The sequence below is a fragment of the Mesoplodon bidens genome, assembly GCF_964165515.1.
Source record: "Mesoplodon bidens genome assembly, contig: HAP1_SCAFFOLD_72, whole genome shotgun sequence".
NCBI classification, from domain to species: domain Eukaryota; kingdom Metazoa; phylum Chordata; class Mammalia; order Artiodactyla; family Ziphiidae; genus Mesoplodon; species Mesoplodon bidens.
In genome coordinates, this window is record NW_027671438.1 from 473,841 (window position 1) to 487,615 (window position 13,775).

A 13,775-nucleotide genomic window follows, 5' to 3' on the forward strand; every position below is an offset into this window, starting at 1 on the left:
AACTTAAACTGGTTTTTTATTTTTGAAAAATTTTCTCTACCAATCGGATCCCAATGTGCTCGCAATCTTCCAGGATTTGTTCACAGTTCATAGTTCACTGCTGGTACCCTTTTCTCCCTTCTCATCCTCTTCTTCCCCTTTCTCCTTCTTTTAAAAATCTTTTCCATAAGTTCCGTGGGCTTTTCGGGGGGCATTGGATGTGATGTGTGTCTTCAGTCCGTCATCTTGAATCAGAAGCTCTTACCCTCCTAACATCCTTTCTTAAACCCATCCTATGAGTCAGGGGAAGTATTGAGGCAGAAGATTGCAGTGCTTAGGGAAGAAAACTGAACTTAAGCTGGGAAATTTGAGTGTGAATTCTGCTTAGCCATCCATTAGCTGGCTGAAGGTGGGCGTTCACTTCAGATTCTTTGGTTCTCAGTTTCAATTGTAAAATGATATGCTTAGACTAGATGAACTCTAAAATTCTGTTACCTCCACTTACAAAATGGTGACACTAAGGCTCACAGAAATGATTTGCCAGTGGTCATCCAGGAAGTGAGATGTAGACTTGAGTCTTGAACACGTGTCTTAGGATTTCAAATCACAGGTGCACCAAGCCAACCTGAGCAATGCCACCTCAAGAACTGAGAGTGAAGGGGACACATCTCTCTGAGAGCCATTTCCTACCATGTGTGGACGTGGGCACGTGTGCCCCCACACAGAGGCTGTCCCAGGAGGTCGCCTCGTGGCTCTTATACGCCTGCCCTCCAGTGGACAGAGCTGTGTTCTAGAACGTTGCCTGCTCCTCCTCTCGTGGGGCGGGGGCGGGGGTGTAGCTTGGCTTTGGCCCAGCACTGAGAAGCAGCCCTGTACAGATGGTGGTGCGGCTGCGTGCACAGTGGTCGGGCCTCCCAGCACTGGAGAGCATGGCTGAGCTGGTTCCGAACTCGCTCTGACAACATTCCTCTCCTGGCAGCCATGTAATCTCTCCTCCAGCCTTGTGCAAGCAAATGGCTTTGCAGCGGCTCCCCTCAGTCCTGGTGTAAGCAAGGTACAAGCATCAGGGCTGTGCCTTTGTATACATTTCCCTTATTTGGATCTTTCCACAAGGCCTTCCCTAGATGTCAATTTCCTCCTTCCTTTCCATGGATTTCCCTTTGGGTTGTATGAACACGGTTTTCCTTTTTAGTCAATATTAGGATGACTTTTAAAAATTTGCAGCAAAACCCCTAACTCCTCTAAACACACAAACAAACAAGCCAACAGAAAATCAAACCAGCAAACAGACGCATCCTACAAATCCATTAAAAGTGCTTCTTCAACACAGTCTCATCAGCCTCTAGTTAGGGGACGGTGTACTTGTTTCTTACACGGTTTAAGAATTGAGGGTTCGTCTGTTGCCCCACACCTTTAGCTTCTTTGGAACATGAGCTTCTGGAGTGCTGATCTGTCACTTCATTCTTTCTGGCCACCTCCTTCCTTCTCCTTTACCTGGTTCTGTCCATTCCCTGAGTCTCATGCAATTATACCATCTGGCCGACCTTTTGGTTACTCCAGACCAGCTGTTCTCAACTCTGGCTGCACGTTAGAATCACTTGGGGATTGAATTTGTCTTTGTTGGATTCTAGGTGTGCATATATTTAAACATACCTTAAGTGACCTGTACATAGAGGGGGTAAGAAATGGATAACATCTCTTAAATGGAATCAACTCCTTCCTTTTTCTACCTACCTAATCTAGCTTCTTTCCTCTTTTGGTGATTCTCAGAGAGAAAATAGGGGGTTCCCTTGGGCGGTTGTTGGCTTTCAAGCCTTTGATCTGACAATGCATTCATAACTCTCTGGGAGTGTGGTACCCAGCCTACAGGCTTATAGTCACTCTTAGAGGTCACAGGATGAACACGAGGTACAGCGTGATTTTTCGCTTGCTTTATAATTTTCTCTATATCACTCTTTCATTCATAGTTTAGAAACAGTAGATGAATTATGTAGGTTTTTTAGACTCCTCAATAAAAGGAGAAGGGGAAAGGGAGCTCTAGGTTGAAGAAATTTGCATAGAAAGAAAGTATGCCCCAGTCACTGCACATTTCAAGATATGTGATATCAGTATTTGAAATGTTTTTGAGTCTGGTTCTTTTTAAAATACTTAGGGGCATCCTGGCTGTAAAGACACAAGGCATTCTGCACAGGTTGTATGTTTAAGCTCATGGGAAGAGAGTCATAAAGCACATCTTCCATATCCACCTTCTGTTGGGTATTGAGAAAACTCTTTTTGTCTAAGCACCTGTGTTGAATTTGGTAGCTGTGGTGTTTGGACTGATTCAGCAGTAATTACTCTCCAGGCTAATTGTGAGCTCTGTTGTCATTTTGCTAGATGTAATTAAACTGCATAGCTGCAGAAAGTTGGGGAACTCTGGTTTCCAAGAAAACTCTTCCCTGTAACTTGGCAAGGAGCTCAAGAGTGTCAACATAATCAGCCAATTAAATATAAGCTGGAAGCCCGATGTCCTTCAGGATGAGTTTCCATGAAGAAGACAAGTGTATGTTCACAAGAGGCACCTGCTGTTTTACTGCTGCCTTTTTGGAAAGAGCTTGGAGTATTCTAGAGGTTTTCTCTCATTAATCCTCTTGATAGCTTTATTAAACAGGAAGCAGAGCAAACATTTTAGTCCCTTTCAAACAGATGAGATGATTAACATCGTGAAGGTCAACTGTCTTGTCAAAGAGCATAGTGACCACGGGTCAGAAGAAATTTCAGTAATGTATTTCCTTTAAAAATGTGATGATTGTCTACATAGATTTCTATAGCAACCATCAAATACATGATTATACTAGCATAAAGATATGAATTGGTGAATAAATTCTTTAAGTCTTTTGGGGCCAAGGTTCTGTTCCATTTTTTAGTCTAGGGTAAGGAGATACCCTAACAAACGTGGGTGTTGCTGAATCACACTGGCCTTGGCCTTGCTCAGAAGGGCCACTTTGAAGAGATGAGGAAGAAGGTGCATCTGGTCCGTCTTTCCATAAAAATCAGCCCTGGTAACCTGTTTGGCAAATAAGTTGCAGGCTTCCAATGCCTGACATAGGTAGAAAGACATATCGTACTTTGTTATTTTAAACAGGTTTTAATGCTTTACTCTATCTCTGAGCAGACTCTTTGCCTTGGTGTGCACAGAATACATGGTCAAGGAGAAAGCATTTAAAGCATGGGACAGCTACTCTCGTTGCTGTGTTTCCAAAAGCATGTGTGGGTGTGTACATGGGCTCCACCAGTGATACTCAAGAACTCAGGATGATTTGGGGAGGTACATTGACTCATATAAGTAGAGTTTTATACTGTTTGATATTTTTCATAGTTTTATTTATGGCAAGGGATTTCCATTTAAAAGAGTAAGGAATAAGAATGTCCTGTTGAAAATAAATTTATCTAAGTAAAACTGTGACCCATATAATTGTTAAATAAATAATGATATGGGTAACGTGTGGGTAGAGGCACAATTATGAAGGTGGCACTCGAATGACTAAGGTTTAGGTCACAGGGGCCTCTATCCGTTCTCTCCTACTCCTGGTAAGAGATTTACCTTCTTGATTCCTTTGCCTCTACAGTAATTCCACTTTGTTAAAGGTGGGTCAGATAAGAAAACTAATGTGTTGTACCATAAGTCACAAATATGTATTCCGTTGCTATTGTAATAATGAAAAGATAAGGAAAACCACACTTAAACTCTGCCTTGAGTCTCCGAATTAATTTTAGTGCCCAGTCATTTGACTAACAAAAGTTTGGGTCTTACAAACATATGACTTAGTGCCTATAATAACCACAGATTATGATTATTCCCTGAGAGTGTTTCTTCTTTCCCTGCTCTGCTGAAAACAAACAGCCATAGTAAAAACTCGGTTTCTTCCTAACCATGGACAAACTAAATGGCAAGAGATCCAGGCTTTGCATATTGACTTTGGCTTTGGAAAAATAAGGGAAACTCTAAAGGACAATATGCCAGTCCACATTTCCTGACACACACAACACGGATAATCTCACTTACCTTGTGCTAAGTGAAAGAAGCCAAACTCAAAATGTTACATACTTGTTGATTACATTTATATGACTTTCTGGACAAAGTCAAACTATGGGGACAGAAAACTTATTAGTGATTGTCAGGGGGCTACAGGTTGACTTCCAAGGGGCAGGGAAAAATTTTCAGGATGCTGGAACTATTCTCTCTCTTCATTATGGTGGAGGTTGTAAGACTATATCCATTTGTCAAAACTCTTAGAACTGTACGCTAGAAAGGGTGAATTTTACTGGCTGTAAATTATACCTCAATAAACCTGACCGAAGAACAAATAAATGTTCTTAGTGTTCCATAAGAAGAATTACAAGTAAAATATGAAATAATAGTCAAACCAAAACGAAAAGCCACAAATACCTGCAAATCATTTCTTGAGGGTGGAGAAAATCAGTCTCAAATTGCAAATTGATTTACCTTGATAGACAGCCTCTTAATCTGTATGTCTAGAGTGAAAATATCAAGTGTATCCTTTTATACAAACTGTTTCCATTCAATCTTTTTTTTTGTTCACGACTAGATTCATTTCAGCCCTACTGCTCCTCATAGTTTGAACAATTTATCATGGCAAAGCGTGCTTTCTCTGGTCGGGTATTATATTAGTACATCGCTGTCAATGATTGCCCTGTAGCAGTTTTTTTCATATAAAACACACTCTACCTTTGGTACAATTAGGGAATGCCTAAGAGTGGAGATGATGGAGAAATTAGGAACATATAAACTTTTGGAGATAACGTACTCCGAATTAGTTCGGAATGGCCAACTTTTAAAATAGTGTGATCAGGTACAGATAAGGTTTGTAGCCCCTCTTACCTTGCATGTCCCCCTGTCCCCATGCTCATGAGATTGTATGGAAAATTTTGGCTCCCCTGGGTGTCCTCAGTCTGTGAGTTCCTTAGGAGCAAGAGACATATTCATTTTTGTATCCTATTTCCTAGCACAGTGCTTGTAGGAACTAAAAATTGCTTCTGAATGAATAAGTGAAAACTTATGGCTTTCTAATGATCTTAAATGAATCATTACCATGTAAAAACGGACTTTTGCAAGGAGTTGGGCAAGTGACATGAATTCTGACATGCCAAGATGGACACATGAGGCCATATGTCTGTGATACTGTAGGTGTAGCTTTTCTTGGAGGCATGTGCCTGGACTTGAAGTCTTCTTGAAACTTGTTCTAGTTGCTGGTTGGTTAAAGTAAGAACTACTCAAAGCTTTTAATGCATTAATTAAAATTTGTTTAAAGTAGTATAATAATGAAAATTAAGTCATTTAGGAAAAAAATGATGCATTTTTAAAGGTTCCTCTGCCTTGCAAATATAATGAATTATCAAAGGTTACACATATTTTATAGACACTGTTTTCTTTCTTTTTTTTTTTTTTTTTTTTTTGCAGTATGCGGGCCTCTCACTGTTGTGGCCTCTCCCGTTGCGGAGCACAGGCTCCGGACGCGCAAGCTCAGCGGCCATGGCTCACGGGCCCAGCCGCTCCGCGGCACGTGGGATCTTCCCGGACCGGGACACGAACCCGTGTCCCCTGCACCGGCAGGCGGACTCCCAACCACTGCGCCACCAGGGAAGCCCTAGACACTGTTTTTATAGGACTAATTGACTTTCTTTTGAAGCACTGGTATATTGTTGCCAATTCAGATCATTCCATAGTTCAAATAAGAGGTCCCTTTTCCTCATGGCTTTTTAGGGAAGTCTTTTAAAGTACTACATGAAAATCTGATTAATATATAGTCTGGTTTTCATAATTGTATCTGTTGTGATTCAAGGACTGATTTAAGATTTCTATTTCATTTTATTTTTCTTGTTTTGTGGCAATCACAGACAGTTAGCCATGTTCACCTTCTGATACCTATGACACAATTTTCATATCACAGAAGGCAGAACTCACCTTACCAAGCCCTCAGGATTGTTTACTGATTATAGACTCAGTTAATTCTTCTCAAACAGTGCAAACAGTCAAGGTCAGCTCCTTTTTGTTGATTTGTTTCCAAGAGGCCTCGTAGGATACTGCCCACCTCTGTAGCTCCATTTCACAATTGATCTTGGCTGTGTTTCCCTTCACACATTGTATTTATCATCATTTCACTTATCCCAGACTTACTAATCAATACATCAATTAACAAATATTTGCTGAGTTCTTTTTGTGGTGGCACATGATATTTATCTTGCCCAGGAGACATTGCCTTTCCTATGGTAACTACATTTAGGTTTCCCTTTGGGGCGTCTCTCCCTACATCTCTCAGTCATGTGCTTTGGAAGCAGCAGAGCTCCAGCAGTGGGCACATGACTCAGACTGGCCAATCAGTGTAGTCCATTTCTCTGGCCCCAGTGAATTGTGTGGTGATGGGCACACGACATGAAACAGTCCATTAGGAATGAATTCCATGACTTTGGACTAAAACTGTTGGGAAGAGAAGCTGTCTTTCTCCCAGGGTTACTAACCAGGTGCAGTATTTCTGGGGCTATCTTTAATCCCACTATTAGAGGATCTTTGAAGAAGGAAGCCAATATAGAGAAAACCAGACCCAAGGAATGGAGAAAGAAATTCTTATGTCCCTTTAAAAAGCCTGATCCGGGCTTCCCTGGTGGCGCAGTGGTTGAGAGTCTGCCTGCCGATGCAGGGGACATGGGTTCGTGCCCCGGTCTGGGAGGATTCCACATGCCGCGGAGCGGCTGGGCCCGTGAGCCATGGCCGCTGAGCCCGTGCGTCCGCAGCCTGTGCTCCGCAACGGGAGAGGCCACAACAGTGAGAGGCCCGCGTAGCAAAAAAACAAAAAACAAAAAAGCCTGATCCAACTGTGTCTGAAGCTGATATCAGGCTACACGTGTACCTTAGAACATACACAATTTCTGTCCTTCACTAAAAAGGACTACTGGTTAAAATGCTCACATGTGCAAAGATTCTGAAAAATACAAATTTCTGGTTTCCAAGGGTTTACAATAGATCAGAAAGAATAAAATAGAATCATATCAAGTTAGCATTACTCTTCAAAAGTATGCTATTTTTTCTCTCTATCCCTGAAATTATTCAGGATTGTTTGCATATATTCCTTTCTTCCAAGATAGATTGCAGAGAAGAGAGCCTGATCTTCTATTCACCTCCTTTTTCTTAATATCTAGCAAAGCGCTTGTACATGGAAAATAGTCAATAAATTTTTATTGAATTTATCTGAAAAGACAACTAATGGTACTCAGGGATTTATGGTAAATGCCAAATGAGTAGTTTAGATCATGACATCCTATTTTATGTTAAATCACATTTTTTGTCCTCTGGGCCAGGTCTTCATTCAGATTGCTACCACTAGATAATTTGTGTTTTGTTTTGCTTTCTTGAGCAAAGCCATGGCTCAATACTAGACAGAGGCAGCTTTGTGGGGATAGAAGAAGGGGAATTGAGAAAGCCTCCAGGGATTTATGTTTTACAAGGAATATGCTCCATTATCAAAATAATGTTAAATTATCTTGTTCACTTAACTTTAAATTGATAAACCATAAAATTTTAATGAGGAAAAGAGAGAGGAAGATTCACTCCCAATAATCAAAAGTATATGCAATAATAACATCTTGATCATAATCATTGTTTTTGACCTTTCCTAGCTCAAATAACTCAGCCACTTTTACATAGTTGCAGTGTAGAACCATTTTGTCACTAGTTAATTAGAACCAAATGCCCTGACAAGGTCTGATTCTTTCTTTATTCTCAGAGCTGTGAATCTTTTTTCTTCCTGGACCAAACTAAAGTGAACTTCGTTCCTGTCTGATATTTATCCAGCTTCAAAAGTGGAAGCACCTGAAGCTACTTTGTTCAAGGTAAGTGAACTAGATATCTGCAGTTAATATTTGTTTCTTTTAAATTTTAATTGATACAGGCATGTGTGGTCTTATATGAGGATGCATATAAAACAATGCTCAAAACAATGCTTTTATTACAGTAGCTAAGATTCACAGAAGGAACTGAAAATGCATGAGTGATATTCAACACCTCTATCTTTTTCTCTTGGGTTATGTCATTCTATAGGATGAAATAATGATGGTTAAAGTTTAATTCGTTTCTATGTTTTTTTTAACAACTTTATTGGAGTATAATTGCTTCACAGTGGTGTGCTAGTTTCTGCTCTATAACAAAGTGAATCAGCTATACGTACACATATATCCCCATATTTCCTCCCTCTTGTGTCTCCCTCCCACCCTCCCTTCCCCACCCCTCTAGGTGGTCACAAAGCACTGAGCTGATCTCCCTGTGCTATGCGGCTGCTTCCCACTAGCTATCTATTTGACATTTGATAGTGTATATATGTCCATGCCACACTCTCACTTCACCCAGCTTACCCTTCTCCCTCCCTGTGTCCTCAAGTCCATTGTCTACGTCTGTGTCTTTATTCCTGTCCTGCTCCTAGGTTCTTCAGAACCTTTTTTTTTTTTTTTTTTTTAGATTCCATATATATGTGTTAGCATATGGTATTTGTTTTTCTCTTTCTGACTTACTTCACTCTGTATGACAGACTCTAGGTCCATCCACCTCACTACAAATAACTCAATTTCGTTTCTTTTTATGGCTGAGTAATATTCCATTGTATATATGTGCCACATCTTCTTTATCCACTCATCTGTCGATGGACACTTAGGTCACTTCCATGTCCTGGCTATTGTAAATAGAGCTGCAATGAACATTGTGGTACATGACTCTTTTTGAATTATGGTTTTCTCAGGGTATATGCCCAGTAGTGGGATTGCTGGGCCATATGGTAGTTCTATTTTTCGTTTTTTAAGGAATCTCCATACTGTTCTCCATAGTGGCTGTATCAATTTACATTCCCACCAACAGTGCAGGAAGATTCCCTTTTCTCCACACCCTCTCCAGCATTTCTTGTTTCTAGATTGTTTGATGATGGCCCCTCTGACTGGTGTGAGGTGATACGTCATTGTAGTTTTGATTTGCATTTCTCTAATGATTAGTGATGTTGAGCATCCTTTCATGTGTTTGTTGGCAATCTGTATATCTTCTTTGGAGAAATGTCTATTTAGGTCTTCTCATTTTTGGATGGGGTTGTTTTTTTGATATTGAGCTGCATGAGCTGCTTGTAAACTTTGGAGATTAATCCTTTGTCAGTTGCTTCAAATATTTGCAAATATTTTCTCCCATTCTGAGGGTTGTCTTCATCTTGTTTATGGTTTCCTTTGCTGTGCAAAAGCTTTTAAGTTTCATTAGGTCTCATTTGTTTATTTTTGTTTTTATTTCCATTTGTCTAGGAGGTGGGTCAGAAAGGTTCTTGCTGTGATTTATGTCATAGAGTGTTCTGCCTAGGTTTTCCTCCCTTTCTATGGTTTTATTAGATAACTAACATCATAGGTTTTTCATGAGACGGACCCCTGAAATAAGTTTGAATTTCAGCACCGCCATTTGTCAGAGCTGTTAATTGTAGACAAGTCACTTAGCTTTGCCAGCCTGTTTTCTCATCTGTTCCTCATGGAGTTGCTGTGAGGACCAAGTATTCTAATGTACGTGAGGTCAAAGGACAATGGTAGTAGTAGCAAGAGCTACAGATTAGCTGGAGTGGTAATTCTGTACAAGCTTTCCCTATATCCTCCCTAGGAAACTTGATGTAAAGGCAATTCCATTTTTCCCCAATGTTGAATGGGCCATATAGCTGGCTAGGCCCCCTCTTTCTTCACATTCCGCCTGTGTCCCTCAGGGATGTGTATGCGGTTGAACTGGTATCCTTCCAGGATGGAGGGAAACTGTTCTTCAGTTCAGGGTACACCTCTAGGAAACATGAGAATGACAAATAATAAAAAAGAACCAGCCCCAAATGCTGTCAAATTGTGAGTACAAAACTAATGTTGGTTTTCATGTCGCTGAATTTTTTGTTAAAGGAATTAAATTCTAACAAAACTAGCTTTGGTCAAAGAAGTTGACCCAATTTCATACAAGAAATAAGGATGTTACTGGGAATTGAACAGTTTATTGCTAGAATAATAAAGACGACAAGAGGGAGAATTATGGTCTCTTTTGTTCTCTCTTGAATCCCAGCTAGTAAAGTTGTGCCTGGACTATAAGAGGTGCTCAGTATATAATTATTGAATAAATGAGTGAATGCTGCTAAAAAAAAATAACAGGTGGACTTGGGCTGATTTTTAAGCATGATAAGTGTGCCATGTAAAATAAACTAGATAGAAGCAACATAGTTAAGCCAGGAAGCTGAAATTCCTCTTCTCTGAAGATCTCTAAGAGTAGGTTCAACTCCCATTTCTCCAAGATCCTGTCAGTTTACCTTTTGAAAAGAGGATAGGCCAGATATATTCTGAGGTTGAAAGGCTCTAGAACTCTCATGGGAAGTTCCATATATGTGTGAAAGGTCTTTCGTCATCTTGGAACTTGGAGAGCTTTGCCAGGCACCACAAATATTTATCCACAGTTAGTCTTTTACCCCCAATCATGCCTTAAGACAGATTTTCCTGCTACAGATCCATTTTGCTTCTGACACTCTTTTGTGGCAAGCCACCAGTTACCTGTGTGTGCAGGTGATAATGACCCCAGTGATATTTATTCATAGTTCACTTTTCCTTCACAGAAAGCAGGAAACAGTTCCTCATTAGTATCTGGGCCATATGTAAATAGCTGAATGACATTGTTGCTTTCTGTCCGCAAAGGAGAGAAATTTTGCTCAGGGTTTCACAGATAATACTGATTTTTTTGTGTCCCAGATCATGTTCAGGATATCATCATACATTGTGGTTCTACTTTCCTTTTGAAAATAATGTAGTAGATCAAAGTACTTATTTCTTTTATGTGAATAATGCTTTATTCATTTAAACTCCTAATATGAAACAAGAATATTTATTAAAAGATTTCATGGAAATTTGGGGTAGAAAACAGTGCTCGTTTTATAAGCAATTAGAAATCAAATGGTAATTATTTTGAGAAAGAACTTTCTTATTACCATGGTGGGCTACTGACAATTGTTTAGGATAAGCTAACTAATTTAATAATTAAGTGACTATATTTGTTGCCCAAATCTCTGAAAATGGACAGGTTTCATGTTAAATGGTCTAATGTATATGAAGCCAAAGCACAATTTTTGTTGTTTTTCTGGTTTGATTACTTAATAGATACAGTACCAGAAACAAACCACAGCCTAGAAGCCCCCATCATAGCTAGAATACATCTCAGGAAGACATAATTGGAAGATAAGTTTGAACCAATGAAACCCACAGAGCAGAAAGATACCATTATAGATTTAAAGATCATATATCTTATACACATATGTGTATATCTTATACACATATATCATATATCTTTATACACTTTAAGATAAAGTTGATGAATCTGAAGGACCCAGATCAGTAAAACCAATTTAGTCACATTGCATATGTAAAGAAAAGACAATGGGTCTAGTGAAACTAAGATGACTAACATAGCAAAAGACTTCAGTGCTCTCTAGTTTGCTTTGAAGGTATAATTTATGAAGATGCTTTAAGGTCATATGTAACACAAATGACAGTATTTCTAGAGATATATTTGTGCTCTGTAGGATTCATGAGTAATAATGCCTGGAGCACTCCAACAAAGGTAGTTGCATGAATTAATGGAGCAATCTGGGCATCAGTCCAATAAAAATGTTGGCTGAATGCTTCCTTGGGGGGAAAAGATGCTGAGAACAGGATAGTTATAAGCAATTGATGCTGGTTAAATAGAACATCTTCCTTACTCTTTTCAGCTTGCTTCTGAACTAAGTCAGCTGTGTGTCTTTGAGAGAGGAAGAAGAAGACTTTAAGGGGCAAGTTTACTTTAATGCAAAGAGTCAATTTTCAAGTAACGTACTTCTTTTTGGGTAGACTGACCTGAGTATGAAAACCCAGGCTTACTAGCAAGCCCTTAGTTATAAAGTCTCTGCATTTAATGCTGATATCTCAGCTTTATGCTGCACACTTCCTATAAGATCAAAGTACAATATGTAATTCTCAATTTCAATGCAACTACATATTTGAATAAGTTTATTTTGTGTTGGGAACAGTGGGAAGAAATGGAGTCAGTTAACCAGGTCTAATAGGAAGAGTTCCCTTCTCTCTTGGCTTGAGGTCTTCCATGGGGACATAAAGAAATAAAAACTCTAGGCTCATAAGAACTTCTGTGTCCCACTTGCCAATCAAAAATAGAAGGCAACTGGTTGTCTTTAAGTGATTGGTAGTGGGCATGGAAGAAAAGAGCATGCTGTGGAATAGCTGGGCTGGGTGGAGTGTCACATGCTTTTTAGAATTGGTCTGAAGGTCACTCTCTCCATTTATAGCCATGGAATGGATGGAGACCAAATTCAGTGTCAGAATGTTTGAAATCCATCCTTATTCTATAACTTTCTAGCCATGTTACTCAGGGCAGGTGGCTTAACTTCTCTGAGGAGAAGTTTAACTTTTTAAATTTACACAATTGGAAAAATAAAACTCTCCTCTGTGTCTTACAATCATTTCCTGAGACGCTATTGAAATAATGTATGCAGATGTGTTTTGCTGGTTGAGGAGAACTATACCATTGTGAAGTGTGGACATTATTATTCTCTCTAATGGAAAGCTCCCTGAGGGTTTATACCGTTCATAAACCTCTTCCAGCTGCCTACTTTTTTTCCCAAGCCCTCCTCCTTTGGCTCTTCTTGTTGTTCTAATTACATCCAGGAGGACAACTCCATTAGGAATTAATGAGCTTGAGTACCTTCATTTGCCATCTGCTCCCCTCCCCCTTTTAACAAATGAAGGTGTGTCTCAGCCTCAAGACCTTATGTTGACTGTAGCCAGGCAGATGTAGCCAGCGTGATTCAGATGAGAAAGATTCTTTATTCCATGGTACCAAGGTCACATTTGGATTTGGTGCTGCTTTTGGAAGCCAGATGGCGACTGGAAGGTGAGAAGAGCCTCTGTTTAGAGCCCTGCTATGGAACACACTGGCCCCACTGGCATTCATTTATTCAAGCAGGCATTTATTCATTCAATTAACATTTACTGTGTCTGTTATATGCCAGACACTGTGCTAGATGGCAAGGATATAAAGTTGAATGAGACGGACTCTTTTCCTTGAATTGCTCACAGCCTACTGGAGGAGATAAATACATGTATCCAGGTAACTATAGTGCAATATTTGATGTGCTCTAATAGTCCTATAGCACTGAGTCTAGGTTCAGATATAGGGAAAGTTAGAAGAGCTGAATTGCTCTCACAATTGGGGCTTTTCAGAGAAAGGACTGTCTTCTCAGTTGCCTCCATGTCTATTAGCAAAAGGAACTGGTTTGTGGACCAGTAAGTATCTAGTTGATAACCCCCAATTGCACATCTCTCTTTTCCTTTATTCCTGTGTCTGCTGTGTCCAGTTTGGGAATCACCTAGGACATAACTGCAATACTGGAAAGATTTGCAAATGTAGAGAATAATAATCTCCCCATCTCTATTTATAATAACTGTGTACCATCTATTGTTTAATGAAGAGGGTGGTAATTAGGGTCCTAATAGATAACAGATGGCACACAAAACTGTTACAAGGGTGTGAGTACAGCCCCATAGGAGGGATTGTGCAGGAATCTGGGGCTAGGAGCAGCTGAGCTGAGACAATCTCTATGTCCAAAGGGAAGAAGAGAGGGATCAGTTTCAGGACCCCAGCAGAAAAAGGACCCCTGGAGAATTGGTCTTCTTGAGAGGTGCAGTAACCTTCAGTAAAAGGTCATAGTTAGCCCACT

General features: G+C 39.9%; 1 protein-coding gene and 1 long non-coding RNA gene across 5 annotated transcripts in view; one reads left to right on the forward strand and one right to left on the reverse strand.

Moving 5' to 3' along the window:
* Positions 1-13,775, reverse strand: part of LOC308611351 (spermatogenesis-associated protein 31D4-like) — a gene marked incomplete at its 3' end in the record, with an annotated part of 243,645 nt that overhangs the window by 61,788 nt on the left and 168,082 nt on the right.
* LOC308611362 overlaps positions 7,691-13,775 on the forward strand; it is a 40,684-nt gene continuing 34,599 nt past the window's right edge. For all 4 annotated transcript variants that reach the window (XR_014014874.1, XR_014014875.1, XR_014014876.1 and 1 more), the window contains exon 1: positions 7,691-7,866. This is a non-coding gene — a long non-coding RNA (uncharacterized lncRNA). The remainder of the gene's footprint in view (positions 7,867-13,775) is intronic.